Source organism: Tenrec ecaudatus, chromosome 5, assembly GCF_050624435.1.
Source record: "Tenrec ecaudatus isolate mTenEca1 chromosome 5, mTenEca1.hap1, whole genome shotgun sequence".
Lineage (NCBI taxonomy): Eukaryota > Metazoa > Chordata > Mammalia > Afrosoricida > Tenrecidae > Tenrec > Tenrec ecaudatus.
Window position 1 is genome coordinate 57798127 of NC_134534.1, and position 24073 is coordinate 57822199.

Here is a 24073-nt window from a genome sequence, read left to right on the forward strand (position 1 = left end):
AAGATCTGTTCATGTGTCTATGAACTCTATATGTCCCTGGTCAACTTGGGAGATATGATTACCCTTTCAATGGGAAACATTGTAAACCATCTCCACGGCCAGTGTGGCAATTCTACTGATAGTATCGCTACTTTAGCCAGTGGTATCAATTTGGAACAGGAAAGTGTGCATGCAGAGGACAGCTTTGGGGGCTAAAATAAACGTGTTGTTGACTTGCACAGATTAAAACTTAAGGAGCTAGACATTATTTGCACAGTGTAAACATGGAATGCTTCACGAATTGGCGTGCAATTCTTACCCAGGAGCCATACTAATCTTGTCTGTGTCTTTCCAAATTGAGCATATGGGTTGAGGAAGCATTGATATTTTTCATATTTATGGACGACTCTGACATATTACTAGAAGTGAGCCCCACAGAACTGCAGTCCCGACCTCCCCCCACAAGTTCTTATTTAGTTAGTCTTGGGCAAGAACTTAGGTGCTTTGGTTTTTATTCTCCTTAGTTGACTCAAACGTTCAGTAAAGATTGAAAACACTGACCCGAAGTTTCAGCCTCTGATCAGCCTCAGGGTAAGTTAGGAACTACAAGAGTCCCTTCTTCCTTAAGACTTGGCACAGATTGAGACAACAACCCACTCCATCTCCCCTGTTCATAAGCTAGACACTCTTGGTCTTCTAAGGATGAGAACTCATCGCCAGCATGAGGAATCCCTGGACCCTGGCTAGCCACAGCATCCTCAGTCAGTGAATAGTGAATACAAAGTGGACTCTTCCATTTGGATATCAGGTCTATACTCATTAGTCTATTCCATCACTCAACAAACAGTGCATCTCCATGGTAAATCAAGCATCAAACGAGAAGCTGGGTGTGTAATGAAATAAGTTCATGACTTGCTTTCAAAGACCTTAAGCCCAAACCGACTGTCGTGGAATCAGTACCAACAAGGAGCAAGGGTGTAGGGTCCCCAAGACTATCCATCTGTCTTCACCGGGGCAGACAGTGTCATCTTTTACCTGTGAAACGCCTGGTGGTTTGAACTGCAGGCGTTGAGGCTAGCAGCCCAAGACCTAACCCCCGGGACCACCAGAGCTTCTTGTCCAAGACCAAACATTCTAGTAAAAGATTCGAACCGATAAATGCTGCCTCTACAAATCAACAGACCTTGTCCTGAGACTTAAGGGGTGCAGATTCCAAACCGCCATGGCTCCTGCCATCGGGACCATGCCGGCTCGCAGGGACCATAAGGGCAGGGCAGAACTGCTCTGTGAGTCTCTGAGACGGTAACTCTTGACAGGAGTAGAAAGTCCCCTCTTTCCCCCACGGGGTGCCTGGTGGTTTTGACCTGCTGAACGTGTAGCCCAGCATGGAACGACTACATCACGAAGGCTCTCTGATGAGATGAGGAAAAAGAAAAAGAGCTCCCTGCCATGGAGTCACTGCTGACTCACAGTGGTCCCCTGCGGGGCTGCTGGTGGTTTCGAACTGCTGACCATGCAGATTGTAGCCAAAGGGTTACCACTGCACCACCGGGGAGACAAACTGCAAGTTGTGAGGCTTAGACTGTCTTCCTCCAGGTGTCAGCTCCCCACCCACCCCGCTGGAAAGGGACTGTGTCATCTCACAGTCCAGCCCACTGCTACGCAGATGCGTTCTTTGAGTGCGGTCTCGGTGCATCATAAAACAGCAGAACTGGACACATTCTTCTATTTGACGTAAACATTTCTGTCGTCTGCATTTTCCCACAAACGGAAGCAACCGCAGGCAAGAGCTGGGGCAGTGTCCCAGCACAAGCCGCCCTGGTCACAGATCTCACCACAGCTCACCACGGAGGGCCACTCTCAAAACCGGGAGCTCCAGAATCAAAAATAGCTGGTGCTCCCTAAGCATCCTTCCAGCATATCCCCAAGCCAGGAGGTAACATCAACGTCGTGGTGGTGCAGGAGGAGCGCCATCTGAATCCGTGAGGGCTTACTCCGGTCTCTTCCTGGATTCCTGTTGTAAGAAGTCATCAGTCAGCCAGCTGTTTCCATGATTCCGCGGTTAAAGTAAATAACAGTTCCCAGTGACTCCGGCTACTGTTCTTTCATAGAAGCGTTTCCAATGATTACTGGCCGTCGTGTTGTCAAATGGGCCTCAGTCAGTTGTTAGCTAGCATCTGGCGGGGAGGACATTGACATTGACGGGGAGAGTTTTAATTTAGTTGAGAGTTTTCTTTAATGAATCTCAAAAAAAAAAAAATGAATCTCATTTTGGCAGGAGGAAGTCTTGCAGGCATAATAGCATCATCTACTCTACCACAACCTATTTAAAGTGGCTGCTTTTTAATTTCCTCAATCCTGTTATTCTTTTCAGCACCCCAAAGGGTTCAGACCATGTAGCTAGAAAAAAATAACATGAAGGAAAGCTAACCTTTCTTTAAATGGAAAAAGAATGCATGTTGCTTTACATTAATGTACCTTTCTTCCCTCCCTCTAAATTGTACCATTTGTGCCTGGCTCAAGGTAGATTGAGTCTAGTTTAGTTATAAATTTTCATATGCATAACCAGTTATCAGGCTTTTGTTGTAAAGCAAATAAATTCCCCAGAAAACTTGAGAGAGTGAGCGATCTCCCAGGGAGTGACAGGTTTTAGTAAGCACTGCGGATGTCTTCCAGGGGAGGGGAGGGGGAGGGAAGGGGAGGAGGACGGGGAGGGGTGACAGGAGACTTTCTACTCCTGCAGAGATTTGCAGCTTCGCGGATCCAAAGAGCAAATCTTCTCTGTCTTATAAGGTCACTATGAATCAGAGTTGGTTTGATGGCAGTGAGTTGACATGTCATTTACTTAAGGTCTCCCCTAAGAGGAGGGAGCATGCAGTCCTGAGTTCAAATCCCGCTCTGCCTCTAATTGGTGACCTTAAGCAAAATACATTTTCCTTTCCAAGCACTTGGGAATAGTCATATTCCAGTAGCCTGTGCTGTTTTTGAGTGAGAAAGTGGGTCCGATCGCATCTATTCTCTTTCCAGTCAGTGGCAGATTGTTCTTTGTGTAAACAGTGCTATCTTCTCTCAAAGGCTGTAACTTAGAATTTATATAGCTCTTTCAAACACGTTATAACATTCGAAAGAGAGTTAGGGCACTATCCACATGCAGAACAATTGGCATTGACTAGAAAGAGAATGGATGCTGTTTATCATATTGATATCCCAAATATTTGCCCTGCGGCTCAGGTGCCTTTGCTGTGCATACAACCTTGATGCTTACAGTTGCCTTTGCTATCGATTCAAGCAGATGGGAGGAATTAATGGATGCTCAAACCTAGGGTCACAATTAGAGGGATCGTCGAGAAACGCGGTGCAACTGCCTAACAACAGGGACAGAGAGGATCAAATAGAGAGGAGATGAGGCAATCAATCCTTTCAGATCGGAAAACCTAAAGTGAGTGCAGTGGGGGTGGGGGGAAAGGAGCTGATCCCAAGGGCTCGATAGAAAGTAACTGTCTAGAAAAGAATGATGGCAACACCTATGCAAATATGCTTGATACAATTGACGTATGGATTGTTATATGAGTTATAAGAGCCCCAAGTCAAGAATCTTTCAATAAATAAATTTTAAAACAGCCACTTCCCATGAACTCATCTGAAAATAAATATATAAAATGAGTGTAAACTGTTGATAACATCATCGGGATAGTAAAACGAATCTGGGGGTTGTAATAACATATTCACATTGAGGTGCCCCTAAATCCATAGAAGTTTGATTACAGTTTTTTTTAGACTCTTTTTTCTTGCATCATTTAGAATCCTACAGACACATATGCGTCCATAGCAAGTTCTCCGTGACATCTTCCTCTGCAACACCCTTCATCTGCTTATTAGATCACCCCCAGACAATATGTTAACTTCTTAAAATCATAGACAAGATACATGTTGTATAATGAACCACCTCTCTCCCGACAAAAATATTTTTAAATTAAAAAAATCAGTTCTGTATTGTAATCTATATATAAGCAACAACAACAACTTAAACTGTCATCGAGTTGATTCCGATGCATAGCAAACCTGTACCTAAATAATTGTCTGATTCACTGTCTCCATATCCCCCAAGCCTACATATTAAGTCACACTACTATTAATTTCAAATGACAGTGGCTCTTAGTTCATCACTATAACCCCAGGACCTGAGCCTCTCCTCCCAAATCTATCCCAGTTATTTCTGAAAGTCTCCAGAGTCGTGTCCTAGGTATGTAATCTTGCTGTTACTTCAAGCATCTTCTAGCTACCTCTGTGGACCTCTGTGTAGACATACCAAATACCTATTACATTGGAACAGTGTTCAGAGTCTCCCGAAGCCGCAATGTGTGAAAGAGTGGAGCAGTGCTGGAGGCTGGGGTGAGCATGGAGAGCCTGGTCTTCTTGGTTTCAGTGACCTCTTGTCAGTCTCTAAAATGACCTATGAAAAGAGCTCCTTCAACGACCACTTGGCCTGCCTTTCACTGTATCCAACACCCAAAGACCATAAAGGACAGATTTATAAAGATGCTGATCATAAAAGATGGTCATAATGAAGGCTAGAAAATGGAGAGAGATTCGACTAACATCAGAACTGGCTGATGACGCACCTGCCTGCCTTCAACTTGCTTCCTCTGCACGTACCTGTCGTCTTTCTTCCTTTTTTTCCCTCTTTCTCCTTTAGTCTCCTGTTTTGTTTTTTTATTCTAGAAATTAACATTTTTCAGCCAATCCAAGTTCCTCTCAGGAGGCTTTTCTTCTCAGTTTCAAGCCTCTCCTGTTAGGCTCCATCCCCTTTATGCTACTACCACAGGGGGAAGTCTCTTTGACATCTCCTGGGCTCTGCCTAAGATCCGCAAGGCCCCCTTCTGTGGCCCTGCAGCACATATCACCTGAAGCCATTAGACTGGCAGGTGCAAACACAAATGTCTGCAGGGCCCATCTCGGGAATTCAATAACTGCTGGGCTGTCAGTGGTGAGGACCCATGAGTGGGGAACTGGAGAGCCCACAGTCCTCTGACAGAAGCTTAAGGGGGGTGGTGACATGCAGGAACATTGGCTGAATGGTCCCAGATCTCTTGGTTTTCATGAGAAGTCAGAAATTCTGATTTTTTTGGTGTAAATCCCCCAATTGTTAAATGGTGCCTCCAACTTTGAAAATTCATGGACAACTCTTTGAAGAGTTGAATAATTTCCAAATATTACCTGTTCAAAATTACACACATATGCACGCATCTATACTTAAATGTTTGACCCTCTAGCTTCTTCTCAAAGAATGAGAAAATTATAAAATGCACACATATTTTAAACATCTAGAGCGAGGAGAAGGAACCCTGGCGGCGTAGTGGGTTAGCACGGTCATTGGTTCAAACCCACCAGCCGCTCCAAGGGAGAAAGATGAGACAAGCTCCTTTTGAAAACGTTACAGCCTTAGAAAGCCTATGGGGCAATCCATATCCAACAGGGTCACCATGCATCAGAACTGACTCGGTGGCAGTAGGTTTCAGAACCAGAACGAGCTCAGGACACGTAACTATAGAGGAACCAACATTTTACCCTTGCCCAACTGAAATGGAAGCGAATGCAAACTAAAAGGTGCCAGCAAAGTCACCTAACATCAGAAGTCAGGGTGTGAGTGACAACCCTGCTGAGACATGGTGGGGGCCACAGAGAAGTGACAGGATCCTAGTTCCTCAATGTCTTCATCTTGAAACAGAGGTTTAAAATAAAAATGAAAATAAACCTTCCTCAAGGAGTTCTACCAAAAACAGAAGAAAAAAACCAAACAACTTTCACCTCAAACTCCCTCTGATTGATGAGAGCAGCAAGGACTCTTGAAATTATAGGCTGTTATAGATGGAGACAGGCAAGAGGTCTTAAAGGTCACTCGAGACAGAGTGCTCACTCTGAAGCCTGAAAGGCCTGGACCCGTCCACAGGGCAGGACTGTGCCCAAGGACAGTCTCCAGGCCACAGAAGCGTGACACCAGCACACACTCGGCTCAGATCCAAGGGTAAATTCCCGGTTACCCATTTGGGAGGTGCACACACTTGAAGAAATATACGGGATTCTTCTCCAAAGAGAGCTCATGGGTAGCGCCAAAGGTCAATGTGCTGGGCTGTTCATCCAAAGGTTTGAGGCTGAAATCCACCCCGGGGTACCTCAGAAGAACAACCTGATGATCTTCTTCAGCTACTGGTTTATGGATTTAGCCCAGAAGAGAAAAATGCAAGACAGTACACAATTGACAAGGAGCGTTTACTTCATTCGCCTTCCCTGTTGTTTCTAGAAGGAGTTTTGGTGGTTAAAGCACCAGCTGTTAACCAAAAGGTTGGCAGTGCATACCTACTAGGTACCCCAGGGGGAAAAGATTTGGCTGCTGGCCACCATCAAGATTGGAAATCCTGTGAGGCCATTGGAGTCCATTGGATGGCAGTGGGTTGACTTAGGTGGGAGGTCTCTCAGTATCTTTCATTTGGGTCCCAAAATGTCTTTCCCTGAATTAGCCCATATCCCCTGGTATTGAACTCGCTGGCCAATTTCAGGTTTTTCCTTCAAACCACGAGCTTCCTTGGGCCAAGGGTTGTGCCAAACTGTACTTCATGCACCCAGAGGACCCTCCGGAACGTTTGTTGAATGAATGAACCAGTGACTCACCCAGAAGACAGAAGTTCAACGAACGGAACCGACTCTAGTCGTAACGCATGCTTGGTAAAGTAGAGGGGTGGCGAAAAAGAAAAGGCTCTTGACAAGATGGATGGTCACTGGCTGCAACAACAGGCTCAACCATGAGAGCAGTCATGGGAATGGCGCAGGACCTGAAGGTGTTTCCTTCTGTTGCACCCAGGGTGCCCGGTGTCAGAACGACACTCCAGCACCCACCAACACCAATAACAGAGCAAACATATCCTTCATGAGAAAGGTTTACATGTTTAATTGACGCCTGCAGTACTCAGTGTGGGGATTCTGCTCAGGGGCAGGGAGAGACAGAGAGAGGAAGAGGGAGAGGGAGAGAACGAACGAAGAGTCGGGAGCTCTCCAAGCTGCTGGTGGCACAGTGGTCTGCACTCCATGGCTAACCGAAAGAGCCATGGCTAACCCAAGAGCCCCACGGGAGAAAGGCCTGGTGGTCTGCTCCCATAACGATTAAACATGCTGCCACCAAGTCAATTCCAACTCAAAGCAGCCCGAGAGAGCAGAACCAACCTGCCCCATGGAGGATCCAAGGCTCTTAGTCTTAACCAGAGCAGACTCCCTCGGGAGAAAGATGAGGATTTCTACTCCCATAAGCTTAGTCTCTGAAACGTACAGGGACAGTTCTACCGCGTGCTCTAGGGGGAGATGCGTTGGCATGGGCTCAACGGCAGGATTAAAGCAGACTGGCACATCTGTCTCCCACGGAGCGGCTGGTGTGTTCCAGCTGCCGGCCTTTCGGTGATGAGGCTGGTTTCTTAACCAGTGTGCCCCTAGGTCTTCCTGTTCTATAAAGATCACAACCTAGAAACCTTTGAGAGACCGTGTCTACTCTGGTACATAGAGGGGCTGTGGGTCTCAAAAAAGTGACTGTATGGGATCTAACAGCAACCAGGCTCCGGACTTTGCAGGGTCCTCTTTTGCCTCATCTCCTGAAATCCAGCTGCAGGTTTAAAAGTTATCTGTCTGAGGAAGTAGCCACTTGGCACACTGAAACTTCAGATCCCCATGGTAGCACTCAAGACCCTCGCTTCTGGGGAGTTCCAAGAAAGCTTGCTGCAAACCAGGGACACAGACAAAACTCCCCCATATGAAACTGAGCACTAACGCCTACTGTCAGAGTTAGATAGATCGATAGATAGATTTTAAAAGGCAGCCTAGATTCAAATTCTAAGTGAAATATATCTATCCCTGGCTATATCTCACAGGAATTCCCCTTTAGACCATGACCTTTAGAAAGCCCTTTTGCTTTTGGTCAATTGAATTGAAGGAAATGGGCTGGTGGGCGAAGAATGATGGCATTTCTATGCACCCGCAAATCTAGCAAGGGCCATTTGGATGGGTCTGACCTTGTCCCCCACATTTAGCCCCTCCTGAAACAGCTCAAGTCCAAAGCTCCTGAGGGTTTTTCAGATTCAAATTCCATGAGCTCCAGATTTGTGTTTGTATGTGCTTTCAGGTATGCAGGAGCCCTGGTGGTGTAGTGGGTGATGGAGTTGGGCTGCCAATTCCAAGGTCAGCAGTTTGAAACAACTAGCCACTCTGCAAGAAAAAGAGGAGACATTCTGCCTCAGCCAAGATTTACAGCTGGGAAACTCACTGGGGACGTTCCAATCTGTCCTATAGGGTCACTGTGAGTCAGAACTGACTCAACAGCAGAGAGTTTGGGGCAGGTACGCCTGGACTGGTCACCAAAAGGTCAGTGGCTCAGACATACCAGGAGACAAATGAGGCTATCTGCTCCCCAGAACTCCATGCAAGGTTGCTACAAATCGACTTTCTGGCACTGGGTTGTTGTTGTTTTTGGAGGGGGACTTATATAGGAAGAAAGGATGTCTAGTGGTGCAGTGCTTAAGCACTCTGTTCCAACCAAAAGACTGACCGTTGCAACCTACCCACAGCTGTGTTAGGAGAGAGACATGGCCCTCAGCTCATTCGTAAAGACTGTTGTTAGCAGATGCCATCAAGCCAGCTCTGACTCACAGTGATCCTATCTATGTACAACAGAATGCAACACTACTGGGCCTGTGTCCTCATCACCCTCCTTACACTTGTTTGCCTTGAACCCTTGAAAACTCTATGGGGGTAAATGTACCCTGTCTTCTCGGGTGGCTATGAGTAGGAATTCGCATGGAAGCAACAGGTGTGGTTACTGCCATTGAGTCAGTTCAGGCTTAGGGCCACCCTATAGGGTTGTCCTTTCTGGTCTGTGAGACTTCAAGTCTTTACTGGAGTAGACAGCTCCTCTTTCTTCCATGTAGCAGCTGGTGGGTTGGAACCATGCACCTTGTGGTTAGGCATAGCCTGCTATGCCATTAGGGCTTCTTGATTTTTAATTTAGGAAGAAGCAATAGATCTCTGACCAAAAATAAGGAGAAGAAAAACAAAAACCAAAAAATAAAAAACAAAACAAACTCACTGCCAACGAGTCGGTTCTGATTGATAGTGACCCTATAGGACAGAGTAACACTGCCCTTGTGGGTTTCTGAGACTGTAATTCTATGGGAGTAGAAAGGCTCATCATCCTTTTACTAGAATAGCTGGTAGTTTCAAACTGCTGACCTTGGAGTTAGTGGCCAAATGCATAGTCCACTAAGCCACCGGGGCTCCTGTCAAAACACCTGTTAATATGTACTCTTCCCCTTCCTTAATTGCCCACCTAATAATCTACATGTATGTGTCCTAGGGAATTTTGGGGGGGAATTTTTTTTTTAGTGATTTTGAAAGCTAGCCATTGAAAAAAATTGGAAAACAGTGTTGCATTTCTACCTTTGTTTTCCACCATGATCACAAACCAAACTCACTGCCGTACAGTCGATGCTGACTCATAGCAGTCATCTGTGGGTGGCCAACACTGTAACTGTTTACAGGGGTAGACAGTCCAGTCTTTCTCCCATGGAGCTGCTGATGGTTTTAAGCTGCTGACCATGGGGACCGCAGCCCAACTCGTAACCACTACCCACTAGGGCTCTCTCAAGGGTAACACCTGTGAAAAAGGCTAGTAGCCAGGGGAATACTCCTACCCCAAAGCAAGTTCTGAAGTTCACCTGTGCCTGCCTCCACCTTGCAGAACATGGAATCATTGATTCTGTCAATTTTAAGCAATTTCATCAAGAATTAAATGGGAAAGCTAAAAATAACAAGTACGAGAAAGAAGAAAGTGTTCTAAAGTAGATTGTGGAAATCCCAACGATATGGCCAACCCGCCCTCTCCTCCCCAGAAGAATGCACTTCAGAGGACAGCATTGAAGCTAAAGCCTGGGGAGAGGGGCATGTCTGATTAGAGCACACAGGAGAAACGAAGAGGGATGGACAGTGAGGGGAACACATCCTGGTTCACCAAGCCCTGAGGACGATATTCCTGCTCAGAGCAGACAATGCACAGAGAGGACCATAGGGCCAGCCCCACGACAAGACACGACATCCCTCACTAAACCATAGTGCTATAGGGGACAACATTGAAGACACAGTGCGGGTATTGTGCCCAATCTGACCCATCACTGGGTCGAAACACCAAGGGCATATGACAGAGCAGCAAGGGGAGCAAACCAATGAAATTCCCAAGGAATACCAAAAATAGACTTTGGCGACAGAGTGTGGCATCCCATCAGACTCGACTGGAAAACATTGCTAAAAGTCAAAAGACAGACCTGGAATTATTTATAGGCTTTTTTGTCATTGGCTTTCTTTTTGTTGTTACTCTTTTGTGTGGTTATTGTTTTGCTGGTGTCTTCCTTTGTTGTTTTGTTTGGCTTTGCCTGGTTTTTGTGCTTATTAATGTTTCTGCATGTCTGTCTAAATAAGATAGGTGGGATAAACAATTCAGAGAAAACAACAGAACTGATGGTTCCGGTGAGGATACAGGAGAAGGGGAGGTGGGAGAAAGGAAAGGGGGACAACCAACCCAGGGACAAGGGAACAAACAACAAGTGAACTAAAATCAATGGAGAGAAGGGTGTAGGATGCCTATTAGGGCTTAATCAAGGACAATGTAGCAACGAGGGATTACTAAACCCAAATGAAGGTCGAACATGATGGTGGGACAAGAGGAAAGTAAAAGAAAATAGAGGAGAGAACCAGGAGGCAAAGGACATGTACATATGTAAATATATTTATATATAACAAGAGGGAAATATATATATATATATATATACTTATATATGTTAAGAATTAAGGTAGCAGATGGGCATTGGGCCTTGACTCAAGTATTCCTTCAACACAAGAACACTTTGTTCTAATAATCTGGCATTCTGTGATGCTCACCTTCCTGACAGGATTGAAGACAAAATGGGTGCATAAGCAAATGTGGTGAAGAAAGCTGATGGTGCCCAGCTATCAAAAGATATAGCATCTGGGGTCTTAAAGGTTGGAAGATAAACAAGTGACTATCTAGCTGAGAATCAACAAAGCCTACATGGAAGAAGCATATCAGTTTGTGATCATAAGGTGTCAATAGAATAAGGTATCAGGCATCTAAGACTCAGAACAAAATCATACCAATTATGTGTGGGGTGGGTGGTGGTGGTGGTATGAGGAGCGGAGACCCAAAGCCCATCTGTAGACAACTAGATATCCCCTCACAGAAGGGTCACAAGGAAGAGATAAGCCAGTCAGGGTGCAGTATAGCACTGATGAAACACACAACTTTCCACTAGTTCTTTAATGCTTCCTACCCCTCTACCCCCACCCCACTATCATGACCTCAATTCTACCTTAAAAATTGGATTAGACCAAAATATGCACACTGCTACAGTTAAGAGCCTGAAACACAGGGAATCCAGAATAGATCAACCCCTCAAGGCCAACAATGAGAACAGAGATACCAAGAGGATAAGGGGAAGGTGGGCGGAGAAAAGGGGAATCAATCATAAGGATCAATATATAATCCACTTCCAGTGGGCCAAACAACAGAAAAGTGGGTGATGGGTGACAGAGAACGATATAAGATATGAAAATAATAATCTATAACTTATCAAGGGTTCATGAGGGAAGGAGAACGGGGGAGGGAGGGGGAAAATGAGGAGCTCAAGGGCTCAAGTAGAAAGAGAATGCTTTGAAAATGATGATGGCAACATATGTGCAAATGTGCTTGACACAATCGATGAATGTATGGATTGTGATAAGAGATGTAAGAGCCCCCCAATAAAAGTATTTAATTAATAATTAATTAATTAAAATAATTAAATTAAACTCTAAAAATTTGATTGTGGAGTTGAGTGCACAACTCCTTAATATATTTAAGCTTACATGAGATGTGAATTATATGTCAATAAAACTGTTTTAAATATCTTTTAAAGTGAATGGTCAAATTAATCATCTCAGTTGAGGGGTTGTAACCATTGAACAAAGCAAAAGCAAGATTATTGTTAACCTCTGAGTTGCCTCTTCCCAATAGCTGTTTGAAACATCTCACCAAAAATATATTTGAAGAAGAATAACCTGCACGATTGGTTGTGTATAGTTTCCAATAGTAAGGAAAGTTGAGAAATACATTACTTCCAGATGAACAAGGATGAAGAAGAGGAAGAAGGTGAGGAATAGAATTCATTTCCCCAGAATATTTTGTATTATCCCTTGAATAAAATTTGGGAGCACAAAGGTTGGCTATCCTAGCATCTCTGCAGTGTGGATGGGACAGAAAACCAGAAAGCACCCCGGTAAAGGGCTTCACTTGGGTAACTCACTCAGTTGGAATATGATTATTTTGTTTTTTTCTTTATTTTTGACAACTTCAGTCCTCCGAGAAGTGACACCAAAATAGAATTTAACAATGGCTTGAAAGGAAAAAAGAGGTTTTGACATTGCCCAAGTAGATGAGAATTTGCAGAGATCTGAGCTTCAGTTGATCACTCTTTTATTCCTCAATGCAGCGGTCGCATTGATCTGATCCTTTTGCCTCAGAGAAAGATTCGGGAATGCAAACACGGGCTCTCTCCAAATTCATCTGAAGCCAGGCAAGTGACTTCTTTCTGGGGTTCTCCTCCCATGCGGAACGGCAGCATCAATGAAGATGCCGCTCTCTGGGGAATTTGTATTATTCCTGTTTGTTTGATTACAAATTACTGTGGATGACATGGTTGTGCATAGTCCTCCTTTCTCTTCCTAGCGTAATAAAATGTCGTTTGGTGGTAATTGGAGACTTAAAGGACAGGTAGAACTGGGAGTTTCCAAGACTGTAACTCTTTACAGGACTAGAAAGCCTCGTTTCTCTCTCTCAGAGTGGCTGGTGATTTTGAACTGCTGACCTCTCAGTTGGTGGCTCATCATGTAGCCCCTATGTCACCAGGGATCCTCACTTAGCTAAAAGGAAAGGTGACGTACAATAAGAGAGTGGCTGGTAAAAAGTGATGGAGACAAGAGAAGATGCTCCAGCAGTGCATCCTGCAATACAAGCCGAAGCATGGCCAGACACACAGGCTGAACGAAAGAAGCCTAGGAGTAGACCCATCAATATACAGAGGATCTCCATGCATGCTGTTTTATGACCTATGCTGTAAATCTATCCCTGGATGTAGTGAAGCATATAGGGGCACTGTCACGAAGACTTCTTAGACGTAAGCACACACCTGTGACAATGAGTAACTAGACCTAGCAGTTCAAGACCATAGTCTTGGGGCATACCAAAGTCAATCAGCATAATATAGTCCACAATGACAATGTTTTGTTTTAAATGATCCACTTTAGTAAGGAGTGACCGGAGGCCATAAAGCGCAGGAGCAGCCGTTGAAGGCGCCATTAATGTTCTTTCCCTGACAGAACGACAGAAGCGTGGTGAAATCAAGGACACATGGAACGAATTAGTCCTGTGGGCTGTAGGGCCATGCCAACATCAGTCTCCACAACGCTGAGACCAGGAGTACTCAGTGGCCCCGGCTGCCACTCCCGTTTTCTTTGAAAGGTGTTGAAGAGAGTGGAGGAACAACGTGGAGCAAAGATCAAAACCCATGGAAGAAACCAGGCTTGATGGTTAGTTACCTAGAGACTGGTGGAGACCCCAAGATTGTGGCCCTTAGGCACACCTCAGGCCTGGAACTCGCCTCCATGGCTCCGTTAACACCTGAAAGAAAAGCAAACATAAACAAGTAAACCTTCTTCAGATGTTGGTAAATACTGTGCGTGATTGAATTGATGGCTCCTAATGCTCTCTCTCTCTCTCTCTCTCTCTCTCACACACACACACACACACACACACACACACACGCCATTCCCTTTGCCATGTTTTCTGCCATAAGTAGGAAAGGCAGCATCCTACTTCCCTTCCCTTTGTCGACAGTCCTGGTCAAGTGTCCTGCTTTGGCCACTAGAATGAGGTAGAAGTGACAGTGAGTGCTCCAGCTCCTGACCACATGTACTGGAGCCTCGAGTAGATCTGAAGAATTTGTTCTAACCCCAGTGCCCTGCTTGTTCCTCTGCCATTGCCTTGAGAAACACATACCTGGACTAGCCTACTGGGCCCAAGACCCAGGTCAGAGGCATGGAGCAGAGATGTCCCGGCTAAATTCACTCAGCCCAACCCAACCCAACCCACAGCAGAGGTTGAGTCATTCGTGCGCAGCAGGGCTGCTGATGGGCCCAGCCTAACCGAGCTGCTAACCAAGCTGACCTTCGAGCTAGAACAACAAACAGCTGTTGTTTCAAGGTCATTCGCTACCCCTCAAAACTAACCAATACAAGTATTAAAGAGGTATTAATATAAGGCAGTAAAAGGGTGTTAGGTTAGCTTAGCACTACCATTTGAGCCCATTCTGGTTCCCAGGGACTCTATTGAGGAGAGTGGACCTGCCCCTGGAGATTTCGGAGACTCTATTTATGGGAGTAGCAAAGCTTCTTTCTCCCTAGCAAAAGGTTTTAGAGAATAGTCTATCTATCTGTTCATGGAATTGGGGATCGATTCCAAACAGCTTCTTTGTCCACAGTTATTTGTAAAACATAGCACATTGCTAGAGAATCTAAAAACTCAAGAATTAGAGGCGCTTCTCTTCCTATCTGACATCCTCATCACGTATTTGGCCCACTCACCCTGGTAATTCATGGACCAACCACAAGGCAGAAAAGGCTGGCTCATGCAGAAATTAATCCCTACCTTCCAGCTCCGGTCTCGTTGAATATTCCTGCTTGCTGCCTGGACTACAGCGTACAAACTCAAATTCTTGCCTTTGGCATCCCGTGGCTCTATTTTATTGTCTCATAAAACCACATCACTACTATACTTTTTCCCAGAGGCACTTTTTCCTAAATTATCAACTCTCTTAGGGGTTAAAGCCAGAGAGTTTGGCACAAAGACATCTATTGGCAAATTTAGCCAACAGAAATCTTCCTATCCCCTCCCTCCTGAGGTAAGACTCAAGAATCCTTTGAAGCGGTCAGAAGGTCGGTGCCACTGTTCTGTGGAAATAAAATCTTTCCCAGGGCTGTATTCTGCCCTCCAGCATGGTGAATCCAGACTGCTTAGCAGACCTTCTGCCCCCTTACCTTGATGCTTGTAGTCCTTCTCTGTCCTTTAGGGTGTCTATGGAACCGATTGACTTGGTGGCAGGGTGTGCGAGTGTGAGACCCCTCAAACATAGGGATTTCCCAGTTAATACTAATGTAAACCGTGCACCTTTCATTTGTCACAGAATGATTCCTTTGATGGAAGCAAAGTCACAGGTCCCAATACAGGGTTCAGAGAGGCTCTAGCTGACCCTGGCTCTCATACAGACTTGGCTAAAGATGATAAATTACCAAAACTGTCTTCTAGAGAGTTACCTGTTGGTGGCTCCAGTGGACTGATAGAAAGGTTTGAGAACCTCTTGAGGAAGGTATTTTTTAAGGGCCCTTAATCTGTCTTTTCAAATTTTGTTTCTTTCCTCTTTTATGAGTTTGAACAATCATGATTATAGTCTACAAAATAGTGATCTTGGGGGAAATCACTTAACTTCTCCAAATCCTGAATTCTCCACTGGGAAAATAATCGATTGAGTTATCTATAAGGTTTTAGGTCTAACATTTAAGTACACAGGTTCCACACTAAACAAAAGGTCATTTTCAGAGTGTAATGGGCCACGGCACATGACACCAACCAGCTGACTCAATCTCGTTTAATAGCTGCATTGGAGTAGGTCTTTCACCAAGGTGGGTGGTTTTCTTTTAAGTCCTCTCACTGCCATCGACTGACGCCCACCCAAAGGGTAGAAGGGCTCCCTGTGGGTTTCCATGGGAAGTAGAGAGTCTCTTCTTTCCTTCAGTGGAGCAGCTAGTGTTTCAAGCTTCTAACCTTGAGGGGGTTAGCAGCTCAATACTACCCACTACAATAATACCAAGGCTCCCTTGAAAGTCCAAACGGTTCTTGCACCATTTTATGTCCAAGCCCCGCATATTTTTACAATCAGCGAACTTATTGTACATTTTACTACAGTAAGGATTTTTAAACCCCTCTTCTAAATCTAGAGACAATAACTGGATTACTGGTTCCTTGGGGATATGGCAGGGGAAGTTGGGGATAAGAAGGGAGCTACTAATGATGAGTACAAGAATGAAAAAAATGCATCAGACAGTGTAAGACATGACAAAATAATAATTTATAAATTATCAAGGGCTCATGGGGGAGGGGCAGGGAGGGGTTGGGAAATGAGGCACGGATACCAAGGGCTCAAGTAGAAAGAAAATGTTTGAGAATGGTGATGGTGACAAATGTACAAATGTGCTTGACCCAATGGATGGATGTGTGGATCGTGATAAGAGCTGTATGAGCCCCAATAAAATGATTTTAAAAATGAAGAAAATGTTCTACAACTGATTGTGGTGGTGATTGCACAACTTTTCTTGATGTGCTTGAATTGTACATGTGAATAAAAAGCCAATAAAACGGTCTTTTTCTTAAACCTTCAGACCCCCCCGAAATGCCTCTTTTGAAGGGTCCTGGGTAAAAGGGTAAGCTAGGATCTGTATGAGCGTATCAAAAGTCTCCCAGAGGCTTTCCCAGTCCATACTAGCGGCGCCTCTGTGAACGCGGGTTTCCACTAACCTGAGCCTAGTGTCTACCGGTTCCCAATCGCCATTCACACTCACACATCTGCACACATAAAGCCACTTGAAACATCACGCTGTGGGGTCCTGACATCATGACAGAGCCACCAGCTGTCGAGGCGCTGCCCTGAATTGGGGACACAAACCCCATTTTCCTATGTAAATTGGCCCGGACGCTGCTCCGGTCTCCAACAAAAGGGGACAGTCTCGGTAAATGGGGCCATCTGGCCGTCCCCCGGCCCCAGTGACACCTCTAGGTTGGGGGTGGGGGTAGAGAGTGCAGGAGTGATCTTCGGGGGGCCAAGAAGGTGGCGAGGCAGAGCGCAGCTGTCACCCCGACCCCGGGGGTGCCGCAAACAGAGGTTGGAGGCGAGCCGACTCGCGGTGGTCCTAAGCCTTCGGGTCTGGGGTGCCTGGAGGTCTGGCAGTGCACTCCGGGCGGGGGGGGGGGCGGGCGCGCTTTGTTCCGGGGCCCCGAGGGGGCGCGGCGCCGGGCCTGGGGCCGAGGCGCTGCTCATTCCCCGAGGCCCCAGGGCAGCTCCCCCGGCCGCCGGCGCGGCGAGGGCGCCTCCATAGCAACCGCGTGGGAGCTGTGCCGCTGGGCCGGGGGAGCGGGGCGGAGGAGGGGCGGAGGGAGGAGGGAGCCAGAGCCAGCGCTGGGGGAGAACCGGGCGGCGTGGAGGAAGGGCGCCGCGGAGATGCTGGGGAAGGAGGAAGGGAAGAGGGGCGTTAGAGGAAGCGCAGGGGAGGGGCGCGCCCGCCGGGGCTCGCCGCCCGGCCCCGCCCCCGCAGCGAGCCCCGCCCCGCCCCGCAGCGAGCCCCGCCCCCGCTGGGAGCCCCGCCCCCGCGGCCAGGAGGGAGGAGCAGCCGGGGGCGGGGACGCGCGGGGAGGATACCCCAGCGGGCTTGCTCGGCTGCCCGCCGCGCCCACCCCAGGCGGGAGGGTCCCCCGGGAGCCGGCCGCGCGGTCTCGCTCCCGTCGGGGCAGGATGCGCTCCTGTTGCCCCGGCCTGGCCACCCCCGAGCTGGTGTGCAGACCCGGGGCATCCTGCGGTCCTCCAGGGCGCGCAGACCCTCCAGCCCTCGGGAGGCTAGCCAGACTCGGAGCGGGGGGGGGCGCGGGCTCCGGCCCCGGAGAGTAGGGGCGGTCGCCTCGAGGGTGTTCGCCCGAGGTTTGCACCCCATTCGTCCCCCTCACCCCCGTTTCCAAACCATAGAAAAGGGACGTGAGTGTTTGTTTCCAGAAATCCCCATTCGGAGACCTTGTCCTGGAACCAATGTGAACCTAAGAATTTTACATATAGTTTCTGATCCCCGGCTAGGAAAACAAAAGTCCCCAATCATTGTTAAATACTCTTTGCTAAGCTCCGGTGAGCACGCGACAATTTCACAAAACGAGCGCAACCGACGTGATCCTTGCTCTCCAAGAGTTTCCCCTGAAACCGGAACACATCTCAGCCCAAAAGGCATCGTGGAATCGGTTGTTGTGTAAACTGGAAGGGGGGCTGGGGGACTTTTATTTCAGGTTCACCAGTAGATCGCAAGAAAACCAATAGATGTATTGTATATTTTATTTTCAAGCCAGAAAAAGTGAAGGGAGGGGAAAAAGAAAACAAACTTCTGAATGCTCTCAGCTAGCATGGCCTGTGGGAAAATGAAAATAAACCTAATTGAAAAAACAGTGCTCACCATAAATAGGTTCGACTTTCAGGCAGGGAACGAACGTGGTTTTTAAAAAAAGACAGAAAAAAATGCACCAAGCAAATAATGGACGGTTGTCCTGTGTTTCCTGAAGCAAAAAGGCCAGAGTCCTGAAACCCTAAGGAACAAGCTTCTGCACAGACAGGCAAGGGTTTTGTTTCATTGTTGTTTTCAAAGCCCTGATCTGTAGCCTGTTTTCAGGTATTACTCAAAGGAATTTTTTTCTTTTGGGTTTCTACTACCCACACTACTCCCAAATTAGGTGCCAATATAAAGGAAACAGGAAAACCTGTAGGTTTGTAATTGTATGACATCCAAGTTGGTTTAAAGGGTCTCTATGACAACCCCCTTCCAAAAAAAAGGGATAAAAATTGTAGGCAAACATGAAACTATATCTCTAAGACTGTGTTTACCTATTTTGATATGAAACTGCTGACTTCCAGTCAATTGATTAAATTGACTTTTGGTGGGGAGAGAGCTACCATATTCTAGGCACTATTCCAAACAATTTGGGAGCATTCTTGTTTAGTGAATCCTCTTCACCAATTCAGAAAGCAGATGTTGCTGTTACCCCATTTGACAGATGAGCAAACGGAGGATCGAAAAACCCACAGCTGTTGAGGTCATGCCAACACTCTATTGGACGGGTGGTCCCAGGGTTCTAAGACCGCGGATCTTTATGGGAGCAGACAGCCTCACAGTTCCCTGAAGGAGCAGCTGGTGGGTTTGCACCTTAGGCTTTGCTGTTGTAAGCAGCCCAGTGGCTACCTCTCAGCACCACAAGGGCATGAAACTTGCTCAGACTCCTACAGCAGCAAATTGCAGGATTCCCATAAATACCCCGCACTTTCGGTCAGTGAGTGGTTACTGTCTTCCCTGACCACAGGCTCAGGAAGGGTAGACTCTCCCTGCCATGGCATCTAAAATATTACTGAATATAAACCAGACCCGAACCAAACTCACTGCCACCGAGTTGGTGGCGAAGCACAGTGACTTAATAGGACAGGCTAGAACTGGCCCCTGCGAGTTTCTGAGACTAAACTCTATGAGAATAGAAAGTCTAGTCTTTCTCCCTCCCAGTGGCTGCTGGTTTCAAACTGCTGACCTTGTGGTTAGCAGCCCAACACAGAACCACTACACCACTATATAATGAATGTATCCCTGGGCAAAAACTGCTTATGGATTAATTGAATTTCTCTATTTCACCCTTTTAAAATATTTTGTTTTGGGATTAGGTAGACTTCTAAATTCAAAAGTCAGCATTTCTTCCTTCCTTCCTTTCATATTTCTCAGGAGCTATTATCCATGGCTTTTTCTTTCAAGAGAAGGAAAACTAACTAGCTGTAAGAGCCCTCAAAAAGATGATAATTTTTTTAAAAAGAGAGTGAAAACTTGTGAAACAATATTATTAAAATGGCTTTGGAAAGTAATCATTGTACTGAATTTGATGTAGCAAAAGGGCAGAACAAGAGAAATTTTGTTTTTGAAAAATCAAAATAAAGCTATGAAATCCTGCCCTTAGACTCTAAGAAATCTCCATGCAATGTTGTAGATTTCAGAAAAATGGAAAGCAGCAACCACCTCCGCAAATCTATTTAGCACAAATTGTCCATGTAGCGTTGTGTGTATTTGGACTTGTAGTAACGTTCAATTACATGCTCTGAATTCACTGTTGTTGTGAGTACTCTGAAGTTGATGTTGACACACAGCCACTCCATGTGCCAGAGTGAAGCTGCCCCCTACGGTTTTCTTGGCTGTAATATGTACAGGAGCAGATTGCTGGGTCTTCCACCCAAACTGCCAAATTTTCCCTGAGTGGCTGAGAGCTGCTTAACCTTTGCGCCACCAGGGCACAACAATAAAGCATTATTAAGAACTTGTTTATATTTAGTTGTTGAAGATTTCACCAATTTCTTTCTAAGATCTGGCCATGATCCTTAATGCTTAGCCATCTGTGAGTAAGAAGGCATAGATTAAGCATCTAAGGAACCCTGATGGTGTGTATTGGGCCGCAAACCACAGGATCAGCAGTTCAACCCCACCAACCACCTATCAGAAGAAAGGGGAGGCTTCCTGCTTCTGTAGAGACTTACAGCCCTCACTCACTCAAGGGACACATCAGCCCTGTGCTATAGGGTGGCTCAGAGTTGGAATGAACTTGATGGCAGTTGGTTCTTTAGAATCAGCCACCTTGATGTTGGTCTGTATATTCATATTCAAGAACGCATTGTGAATTTTCTGCTGAATTTGACTGCTAGAAACAGATCATGAAAATATACTACCCCCTGACATCACTAGCGCCTGCATACCTTTTGCTTCTGTCTGCCTCACTTCTGCGCCAGCCCTCTCCTTTCTGTGACTCCGCTGGAGAAAGGATACAAGTGGGAGGGATAGGGACAAAGAAGTGGAGAAGATCTAAAAGGGCGATGTTTAAGATGGATATGAGCAAAGGGCTAACTTTTTCCTGAACCAACTCCACGATGCTGAGAGCCCCAAATGGGCTAGACTCGGGATGAGGGGGGGCAGGACCATCAAGTGAGGGTCACGAGAGGTGGCGTGTTGGTTTTCCTAGGGCTGTCGCTGCAAAGTGCAACAATCTGGGTACTTTTAAACATATTTCTTTTCTCTAGTTCTATGGGCTGAGAAGTACAAATTCAGGGTGCAGGCAGAGTGCTCTCTCTCTCTCTCTGAAGACTCCTAAAGATGTCTTAAACTGGGGTCATGTAACGAATGCAGTAGCTGTGAAAATTGTTTTAAAATTTTTCTTTATGGTTTACTATCAGGATATCTTTGTTTTGTATACCTATTTTATATACCTATATACCCAGGGTCACCTAAACATTTCTCAGTGGAAAAGAGTCAGGAGTAGAGAAAATTTAAGAATTGCCACTTTTCTAAAGTGGGCAACATCACCCTCTGGGGGTCGTTGTAATGATCCAGAGTGCTGTACAAGCAGAGACCTACACTTTATCCTGGATTAGGGGCTACAGAACAAACGTTTCTAATTGCCAGAAGGTCACTGACTGAGTAATTTTTTTTTTTTCTCCAGAGAACAGAGGGGTAGACCAAATAGGTTTAGGAACCTATGCCCGAGAGCACAGGTCAGGATCCTTTTTCTGCCAAGGGCCATTTGGTTATTTATAACGTTGTTCACAGGCTATGTAAAAGTATCCATTTACAAATTAGCCTTCTATATTTGGTCAGACATTTCATTATCTCACCAATAATGTGATGGCTGGAATTGCTTCTCTCTTAGTGATGGGTGTGATGTGAGCTGGTATTGATGATTTCAAAGGCCTTACCTGGCCTTTGAGTCCTGGTGGTTAGTGGATACAAGTTGCTCTGCTCTTGGTTCCAAGTTCAAAGCCACCAGATGCTCAGTAGGAGAAAAACAGGGCTTTCTACTCCCATAAACAGTTACAGTCTTGGACATTCACCAGGGCAGTTCTACGCTGTCCTATAGGGTCACTGTGAGTCAGCATCGACTCAGTGGCAGAGAGTTCTTTTGTTGTTTGCTTTTTCGATGTTGTTATTATCTGGCCCTTGGGCCGGACATCCCCATTCCAGAGGAACATTCTTCCTGGTTTCTTCCAGCTGTTAGTAAACCTAGGCATTTCAGAGGCTTTCTTCACAAGACTTTCTTCCCTTTGTGTCTAGCTGTCTAGATCTCTTTTTTCCTCATCATGTATATTATATTGTATTCAGACCAAGCCTACTCCAGTATAACCTTATTTCATCTGCAATGATGCTATTTTCCAGTAGTTTCACATTCACAAGTACTAGGAGATAGGACACAGATTAACCTATAGTAGTTGATAAGACAGTATCTTTAGTGTGAGAGAAAGACTCCTTTTCAGGCTTTGTTAGGGATCGAGCTGGAATTTCAGTTGACTAGGGAAGAGCCTTGATAGTGCAGTGGTTACATGTTGGGTTGCTAACCTCAAAGTCAGCAGTTCGAAACCACTAACTGCTCAGCGTAACACAGACCAGTCTATCTACTCTGGTAAAGAGCTACCACAATGGCAGTTCTACCCTGTCCTATAGAACCCCTATGGGTTGGCAGGGTCCTCTCCAGGGCAGTGGGAGCAGAGAGAGAGAGACACTCAGAGGTGCCCAAGAAACCATCCATCCACTCAGGAATTCTCAGAGAGTGGGTGACTTCAACAGCTCTCTTCCTGCTGTTGAAAGCTGAGGGAAAGGGGGGCCTTTGCTCAAGGCCAGAGTCATTCTCCCCGTGACTCAGTGCCTGTGTGGAGAACCAGGATAGAAGGGCAGAGCAAGGCTCTTTGCCGCAGCCAAGTCCTTCCTGCTGCAGGGGCGGATTGCAATGTCAAATCTTTTTATCTTACTTTCTTTTTTTTTTTTTTGCCTTACAAAAACACTTCCTCCTTAGGTCCAGTGTGAAGGTGAACGTTTTCCCCTCCTTTTATTAGAGTTTGGGGGTGGGGAGTGGGAATACCCTGTGACTATTTTTAGCAAGTGTGAGAGAATAGCTTTTATTTTCTTTGTTTAAATATTTTGATATTCCCACCACTGGCGATGGCCATTTACCAAAACTAAAAGTGAAATTTCCCAGTAGGATCTCACTAGGCTGACTAGGATTTATTAGGTGGGGGTGGAAGAGAGGAAAGCTATAAGATTTTTCACAGAATTCCACTTTTGCCTCAAAACTTCTTTTTAATTGAATACATAAGCAGAATTTTGTAGTAAGATTATTGGACTTCTTTCATTTTGTTAAAGGGGAAAAGGCATGTAATAATAGTACTACAAAATGCTGCTTATAAGTCAATGAAAATGAATGAGTTTTAGGTCTGTATTTTGAAAAATGTATGCAACTGACTTGTTAACATGTATATACATCGAGAAGCTCAAACACAAGGGTGATTAAACCAATCTAGAATCTGGGTGTGCCAATTCAATGTGACTAGATGAAAGTACAGAATTAAAACATAAAGCAGGCGCTGAACAGAACACCTAATTAGTATTGATTACCAGATAATTCTAAGCACATGTGTTGTGTACATAAAAAGGAAGCAATATATTTTCATAGCAAGAACAAAAAGCAACAGCATTGTATCTGGTCTTCATTAGCATAAGGTACAGAAAAAATCGGGAGGGGCCTTATTAATAAGATTCAGTGATACTACCAATTAGAAAACCATGTTATTGGACAGGCGAACCTTGGCAATATCATGGGCTCCGGTTCAGACCACCACAAAAAACTTGAATATTGCAATAAAACAAGTCTCACAATTTTTGTTTGTTTGTTTCTCAGAGCATAGACAAGTTATAGTTACACTATACTATAATCCATTCGAGGACCCCTGTAGGCATAGTAGTTATGCATTGGCTTGCTAAGCGCAAGGTCAGTAGTTCAAAACCACCTGCCAGCTCTGCGGGAGAAAGACCAGGCTTTCTATTCTTGCAAAGATTGCAGTCTTAGAAACCCCCAGGGAAGTTCCGCCCTGTCCTGTAGGGTCACAGTGAGTCAGATTAACTCGATGGCAGTGAGTTTGGTGTGGTGGTCCAGTAAGTGTGCAGTAGCATTATTGTAAAAGTTTGAAATACTGTGCGAATGGCTAACGTGTGGCACAGAGACATGAAGTGAGCGCATGCCGTTGGGAAACTGTTGCTGGTGGACTTGCTCCATGTAAGGGGGCTGCACAGACCGTCTGTTAGT

The 24073-nt window shown here is 45.7% G+C and overlaps 1 non-coding gene across 1 annotated transcript; it reads right to left on the reverse strand.

Annotated features, from left to right (window-relative positions):
- Positions 1-257: 257 nt before the first annotated feature.
- LOC142449526 (U6 spliceosomal RNA) lies at positions 258-360 on the reverse strand. Its single transcript, XR_012784679.1, has one exon. It is a non-coding gene; the product is annotated as a U6 spliceosomal RNA (small nuclear RNA).
- Positions 361-24073: the final 23713 nt, after the last annotated feature.